This window comes from Tupaia chinensis, unplaced genomic scaffold, assembly GCF_000334495.1.
Source record: "Tupaia chinensis unplaced genomic scaffold, TupChi_1.0 Scaffold147003_1, whole genome shotgun sequence".
NCBI lineage: Eukaryota > Metazoa > Chordata > Mammalia > Scandentia > Tupaiidae > Tupaia > Tupaia belangeri.
In genome coordinates, this window is record NW_006206856.1 from 2,503,729 (window position 1) to 2,511,794 (window position 8,066).

General features: G+C 37.7%; 1 pseudogene; it reads left to right on the top strand.

The window, feature by feature from the left end:
• The first annotated feature begins 5,342 nt into the window (after positions 1-5,342).
• LOC114006321 (uncharacterized) lies at positions 5,343-5,465 on the top strand (annotated as a pseudogene).
• The last annotated feature ends 2,601 nt before the right edge of the window (positions 5,466-8,066 follow it).

Genomic DNA, 8,066 nt, shown 5'->3' on the forward strand with positions numbered 1-8,066 from the left:
ATGGTTTTGCAATAAGCTTTTTTTATAAGTAGGAGTATATTCTAACAAAAATTATAGCATAGTAAATACATAAACCAATAACAGTTGTTCAATATCAAGTATTATGTACCCTTTGTAATTGTTCATTTTTCTGTTTTTTGTTTTTGTTTTTTTTGTTTTTAGAGGTTTTGCTGTAGGGCGCATGCGCTCACCAGAAAGACAGAGAGAGACAAGAGACAGAAAGTGAGAACTCACCCCCCCGGGGGGGGGGGAATGGCCATGCTGTAATCCCTTCTCCTCCATTCTCCTCTTGGGATCTTGGGGCGTGAGTTTAAGTCACCAGGTCCAGGACTCGAACTGCAGTCGACCACATGGGAGTCCAGCGATATAGCCATTATGCCAACTGTTGGTCCCAGTACCCTCTGTAACTGTACTTGCCATACTTTTATATAACTGACAGTGTAGTAGGTTGAGTGATGTAATGCACTATGACATTAGGACAGACAGTATGATGTCACTAGACAACGTGTCATTAGGACAGAAAGCTACTCTGTCATTAAGAAATAGGAATTTGTCAGCTCCATTATAGTCTTACAGAATTACCCTTATATATGTGGGGTCTGTAGTTGGCTAAAACATGATTATGCAGCATATGACTGTATATATCATTTTACTTATCCACTAATCTATTATGCATATTTATTGCTTCTACCTTTTGGCTATTGTAGATAATGTCTCTATGAATATTTCCTTGAGTCTTTCTTTTTAATTTTCTGGATATACACCTAGGAGTAGAATTCCTACAGCATATGGTAATTCTATGTTTAACTTTTTGAGGAACTGCCAAACTATTTTCCATAGCAGCTGCACCATTTTACATTATCACCAGCAATGAATAGAGTTTCCAATTTCTCCAAGTCTTTGCCAATGCTTACTATTGTGTGTGTGTGTGTGTGTGTGTGTGTGTTTTCTGAAGAAAATAATAGCCATTGTAGTGGGTGTAAAGTGGCATCTTGTTTTGATTTGAATTTCTCTGATGACTTGATGTTAGACAATTTTTTGTGTGCATACTGTTGATTTGTATAACTTCTTGATGAAACATATTAAAGTCCTTTGCCCATATCTAAACTAACTTTTATTTTGAGATGTAGGACTTTTTTATATTCCATGCATTAAAGCTTTCTAACATATAAGATTTGCAGGTATTTTCTACCATTTTCACTCTCTTAATAGAGTCCCTTAATACACAAAAGTTTTTAATTTTGATGAAGTCCAAGTCATCAATTTTCTTTTGTTGGTGCTTTTGGTGTCACATCTGAGAAACTATGACTAAATCTAATGCCATGACTATTTGCCCCTATGTTTTCTTCTAAATATCTTATGAATTCAGCTCATAGATTTAAGTCTTCAATCTATTTTGAGTTAATTTTTTGTATGGTGGTAGCTAAAGTCCAACTTTATTCTTTTGCATGAGACTATTCAGTTTTCCTAGTACCATGGCATCAGTTCCCAGTTTGTCCTTTCTCCATTTAACAAATTTGGCATGCTTGTTAAAAATTATTTACTGTATGTATCAATAGGTTTATTTCCAGCTTTTATCCAGTTTTCTCTCTATTCTCCTTTAAGGACTGCAAGTATCCATATATTAATTTCATTTTGTCCCATAGATTTCAGAAGGTCTGTTCAGTTTTATCATCATCCAGTGTTCTTCGTGGTTTTATACATACACATACACACACACACACACACACACACAAATACTTAGAGATTTTTGCTAGAGGACACATGTGCTCACCAGAATCAAACAGAAAGTGATAAATCACTCCCTGGAGGAGATGGCCACACCACAATCCCTTCTCCTCCATTCTCCTCTCAGGATTTCGGACATGCATGTACGCACACCTGGCATGAGTTTCAAACTGCTGGGTCCGGGACCTCAAATGGGGTCAGGTGGGAGTTCAGCTCTGTAACCACTATGCCACCTGCTGGTCCCTGTGGTTCAATATATTAAATTCTATGGACTTGTCTATAAATTTTCCCATACTCCTTACTGCTATTTCCTATCTACAACTAAATCCATCAAGTGAATTATTCATCTGACACTTCACTTTTTGGTTCTAAAATTCCCATGTGTTGAGGACTGGACAGTCACACAGTGGTAATACTATACTCTTTGAGGGTGAAAGACATGGGAAAGATCCCAGATTCAGTTCTGCAGGACCCCCTTCCCCAAACACACTGGGTGGGTACGCACATGTCTGTGACCTGGGACTGACTGAAGCTAGGGGTGGATCATGATACAAAGACCTTGTTGGAGTATGTGTCTTTCCTTCTTTTGTTCTCTCTTTCTCTCTCTTAGAAGAGAGAAGGAAACTTTAAAAAATAAAATTCCCATGTGGCTCTTTTCGAATTCTACTTCTCTGCTAGAAGTTCACTTATGTTCATACTTACTGCCTACCTTTCCTAAAACCTTCAACATATGTATCATAATTATTTTAAAGTCCCTATTTGCTAATTCTAGTACCTAAGACATTTGTGAGGCTGCTTCTATGGACTATTTTCACCTCTGATTAGGAATCACTTTATCTTCTTTCACTATGTTATCTTATGATTTTTTAAAAATGTATACCAGACAGAAAAGGCCATGCCTTTTCCTGTATCAAACCACTAGGCTTGCAGGTTAAGTCAATCTTTTAAGTGCTTAAGATGGGTCTGGTCTTTCTTCCAGCTTAAATTTAATTTAGTTTACCACTGTTTCAAATGTTTTAGATGCAGGATTAGAACATTTTCTTCATCAAGGTTAAGAATCTGAACAGTAGCAAGATTCTGAACATCTCTACAGCTTTCAAGTTCAGATGCATTAAAAGAGATCTCTGTTTCACAAGACAAAGGAGATCTTGATCTATCCCACTCTCTGTCTCTTAAAACTAAGGTGTCAGCCTTTTAGGCCTCCAGTTTTCTGTACCTCAGAAAATAATTCTTTACCCCCATTTATGCTGCTCCCAGTGTTCAAGAGGCTGCTACTATGTACTTGGAAAAGTCCTCACACACCTCAGGGTCTCTCTCAGGTATCCTGCCCTGTCCCTTCTCTGGCACATCACAGCCATGCCTTAATAAAGATCCTGTAAATCTCAGGGGGTTCCTCACAATCCCTCTGCCCTGCCTCCATTCTTTTGTGTTGTTTTGTTTTGTTTTGGGTTTTTTTTTTTTCTTTTTGGAGAGGTTTTTGCTAAAGGGCACATGCACTCGCCACAAAGACAGAGAGACAGAAAGTGAGAAACCACCCCTGAGTGGAGATGGCCACGGTGCAATCCTTTACTCCTCCATTCTCCTCTCAGGATCTTGGGCACACATGCACACGTGCCCGGTGTGAGTTTAAGTCACCGGGTCTGGGACTTGAACCGTGATCGACGACGCTGGAGTTCAGCGACCTAGCCATTACGCTAACTCTGGCCCCTTCTGCCTCCATTTTTTAGTATACTTCCAATCCACACCCAGTGAGGGCTTAATGAAAAACAATTGGCAGGTTAATGCAAACTCACTGTCTCTGGGGTGGTCCTAGAGATTCTGATCAATTAAAAAGTTCAGCTGGCTTCTCCCTACTCTGTGGCTGATTCTCAACTCCTGCTATTCTCCCTGAGATAAAATTAGCCAGCACAGATCTTTTTTGCCCTATGAAATATTTGTGCATTTCATTTAATTTAGTATATTCAGCAATACTCCTTAGCAATGAAAAAGAATATTGCATATATTGATGAATATATATGGATGAATCTCAAAATAATTATGCTGAAAGAAGTCAGATCAAAAATTAGATACAAGTTGTATAATCCATTTATGTAGAATTCTAAGAAATACAACACAACAAATTTATAGTGACACAAATCAGAGCAGAATTTGCTAAGAATGGCTGGCAGAAGCACAAGAAAAGGGTAACAAAGGGAACTAGAAAACTTTGAAGGTAGTATAATTGCTATGTTCATTATCTTGACTGTGCTGATGGTTTCACAGGTATATACATATGTTAAAATATATCAAATGATATACTCAAAATATATAGTTTACTGTATGTCAATTATACTTCAATAAAGGCTTTATTTTGTTTTAGTTTTTGCCATAGGGCATGTGCACTCGCTGATGAGAGACAGAGTCAGTGAGAAGGAAACTAAGAAATCAACTTCCAGGAGGATGGCCTCACGGCGATCCCTTCTTCTCCATTCTCCTCCTGGGACTGTGGGCACACATGCAACATGCACACATGCACAATGTGATTTTTCAAGTCATTAGGTCAGGTTTTAAATCACAATCAGACATGTGGGAATCAAGCACCCCAACCACCACACCACCTGCTGGCCCCAGTAAAGGTATTTTTTAAAACAATCAGAATAGTATAGATATAGATACTAAAGGAAGAATGGTGGACAAGAACAACAAAATATATAACAGATAAGAAGTATTCATGACTTTTGCAGTGCAGCAATAAAAGTTAAAAGCATTTCACCATTCATTTAAAACCATACTGAAATCTCTTTGAAGAAGGACTACGAAGTCTAACTACAAAAATAGAAAAGAAATGACAGGACAATGGGAGAAAAAGTGACTAAAATTAACACAACTCAAGAAAAGAAAAAAGAAACAATAACATAAGTGAAGACAAAACTGCAATAGGGGAACCAGATGGTGATATGAAGGTCAAAGTGGCTGAGTCTCACATGGCTGACTTCATTGCTCAAGTCCCAGACCCAGCAGCTTTGAAAATCACACCAGGTACATGTGTATGCATGCCCAAAATCACAAGAAAAGAATGGAGCAGAAGGGATTACAGTGTGGTCACCTTCAGGGAGTGATTTCAATTTCTCTCTCTCTCTCTCTCTGAAGTACATGTGCCCGATAGCAAAAACAAACAAAACAAAACAAAACAAACTGCCAAGAGAAAATTAACTCAATATGTAAACTACGCAATAAAAGATAGGATAGAAATTTAAAAGTGAACACAACACATAAATTAAAATATAATGTGGGGACAAGCAGTTGGCATAATGGCTATGTCGCTGGACTCCCATGTAGTCAACCACAGTTCGAGTCCTGGACCTAGTGGCTGAAATGCACACTGGGTGTGCATGCCCAAGATCCTGAGAGGAGAATGGAGAAGGGATTGTGGTGTGGCCATCCCCCCAGGGGGTGATTTCCTGCTTTCTGTCTCTCTCTTTCTAGCAAGTGCAAGCACCCTATAGCAAAAAACTTCTCCAAAAAGATAGATAGATAGATAGATAGATAGATAGATAGATAGATAGATAGATAGATAATGTGTAGCAGCATCAGGCTAAGGCCCACATAACAACAATTAGAAAAAGCAGCAGTTAGTGCTCACTTCGGCAGCACGTATACTAAAATTGGAATGATACAGAGAAGATTAGCATGGCCCCTGCGCACAGACGACACGAATCAAGGATGACACGCAAATTCGTGAAGTGTCCCATATTTTTGAGATACCACCTAACCCCAGTCAGAATAGCTAAGATTAAAAAAAAAAAAAAAAAAAAAAAAAAAAATACATGTGGCGGGGGGGGGGGAACTTTCTTACACTGCTGGTGGGAATGTAAATTGGTCTAGCCACCGTGGAGAACAATTTGGAGATTTTTCAAAAATCTACAAATAGGTCTACCGTATGATCCAGCAATACCATTCCTTGGTATCTACCCAAAGGTCAGAAGAATTCTTAATCAGAAAAGTGCTTGCACATCAATGTTTATTGAGGCACTATTCACAATCGCTAAGACATGGAATCAACCCAAATGTCCACAGATGAATGGATTGAAAAACTGTGACACATATACTTTATGGAATACTATTCAGTCATTAAAACAACAACAACACCCTGACTTTCAACAGAAAGTGGAATATGGAAGATTTACTGCTGAGTAAAGCAAGCCAGGCTATGAAGGAGAGATACTGAATGTCCCCACTCAATATATACCGAGTGTCTGCACCCTATGACTGAAACTGATTGACTAAAGGATATAGAAACACAGTAAATCTGTGAATATCAGATATAGTGTGTGTGAAAGAGTAGAATCTGAGGAAGGACATTTAGAGGAAAAATAGAGAGGCAAAGCATTAATGGGACAAAGAAATGTGGTATTATCTGTTGAAGATAATTTTATAGTTTTATCAACTGGACTAGGGAGAAATGTTCACATGTTGAAATATTCACTTTGTAAGCTAAATAACATGATTGAATGTATAAAAGAAAATGAAATAAAAAATAATAATAAAATGGAAAAAAAAGAAAAGAAAAAGCAGCAATTAAGCTCTATGCATAGGGAGCCAGAGACACAATACCAACTATGGTTAGATTCCTCCTCCCGGCAGCCTGAAAAGTATGCTGGGCACAAGTTCATGTAAGCCAAAAATCCTGACAAAATGGAGAAATGAAAGAGAAAGGATTTCAGTGTGACTACATTCCATCGTGGGATGCTTTCTCTCTCTTGCTTGTGCACATGCATGCTCTCTCTTTCTCATTTTCCCCCTGTTTCTCTCTCCAGTGAGCACACATGCCCTCTGGCAAAGGAGGGGAGGAGAGGGGAAAGGGAGGGAAGAAGAAAAGCAAGCAAGCAAGCAAGCAAACAAGCAAGCACTCATAACTCAGTCTTACTAAAACCAATACAAAGATGTGACCACCATAATCCCTGATGGGATTTAAATGATTAGTCTCTTATCCAGTTTACTTAATATAAGAAAAGGGAAACATTTTTTGGTAGAAGATTATATCTGGAGCCCCTACTGTTCTTTTGTACACTATATCCAGCATACAAAATCTTACTAGATATGTAAGGGAGTAGAAAACACGAACAATAATAAAGTGGAAATTTTAGACAACAGAAGAAGATCCATAGATGATTCAGATACTATAATTACTAAGAGGATTTAAAAAACACCACCAAAACTATGATTATATGGCAAAGAAAATTAGAGCCAGGCCAGTAACACAGCTAAGCTTGTGCATAGGAAGTCAGATCCCACAAGGCTGACTGCCGTTAGAATCCCCATCCCAGGGCTTGAAAAACATGCCAGGTACAAGAGCATGTATGCCAAAAATCCTGTCAGAATGGAGAAAAGGAAGAAAAAGAATTGCAGTGTGACCACACCCATTGTGGAATGTGTTCTATCTCTCCCTTTCTCTCTCTTGCACGTGTACATGTGTGCTCTCTTGCTCTCTCTGGTGAGTGCATGTGCCCTCTGGCAATTAAGAAAAGAAAATTGAGAGAAAACAGAAAAAATGGATGACAGGTTGTAGAATTTCAACAGAGGACTTACTCCATTAAAAAGAATATAATGGATATTCTAACAATAAAGCTCTTAAATAACTGAAATTAAGAATTCAATGGATGTTTAACAATAAATTAGACACAGTGGAACACAAAATGAATGAGCCTGAAGACAAATCAATAGAAAATACCTAAACTGGATGAGTAAAAAAACAGATGAGAGTATAACAAACTGGTGGAACTTAATTAAAATGTCTAAAAAACTTACCACTGGAATCCTTAAAAAAAAAAAAGAGAGAGAGAGAATAGAAAAGATACAATATTCACAAAAACAATGTCAGGCATTTTTCCAAAATTAATTAAAAACATTAGCTACTAAATTTGAAGTATATTACAGAGAAAATTATAGCTAGAGAAGATAGGAAAAGGAATCCAATACATGCATAACAAAAATTCCTACACAAACTTAAAACAAAGGAAGATCCGATTCAGAAATACAATTATAGAGATAAAATTCAGAAAGGTTTTTATATATGAGGGAGAAAAAAACTTTAAGATATTCCTTGTGCTAAGAAACATTGATACAGAACGCTCAATTCAAGATATGGCCTAGAAAATTTAATAGAATTTTAAAATTAAAGAGGTCAGCTTGGTGGCAGAGTGGTAAAACATTGCTCATGCAAAGTTGAATCCATATAGAAGAAAGCTAGTTTGTTTCCCTGATCAAACTGTACATGTCAACCTACACACTCATGATGCTGGCTGGTTGGGAAGACTGGGGGTATTGTGACATGAGAAACTGTTGAGGGTATGTCTTCC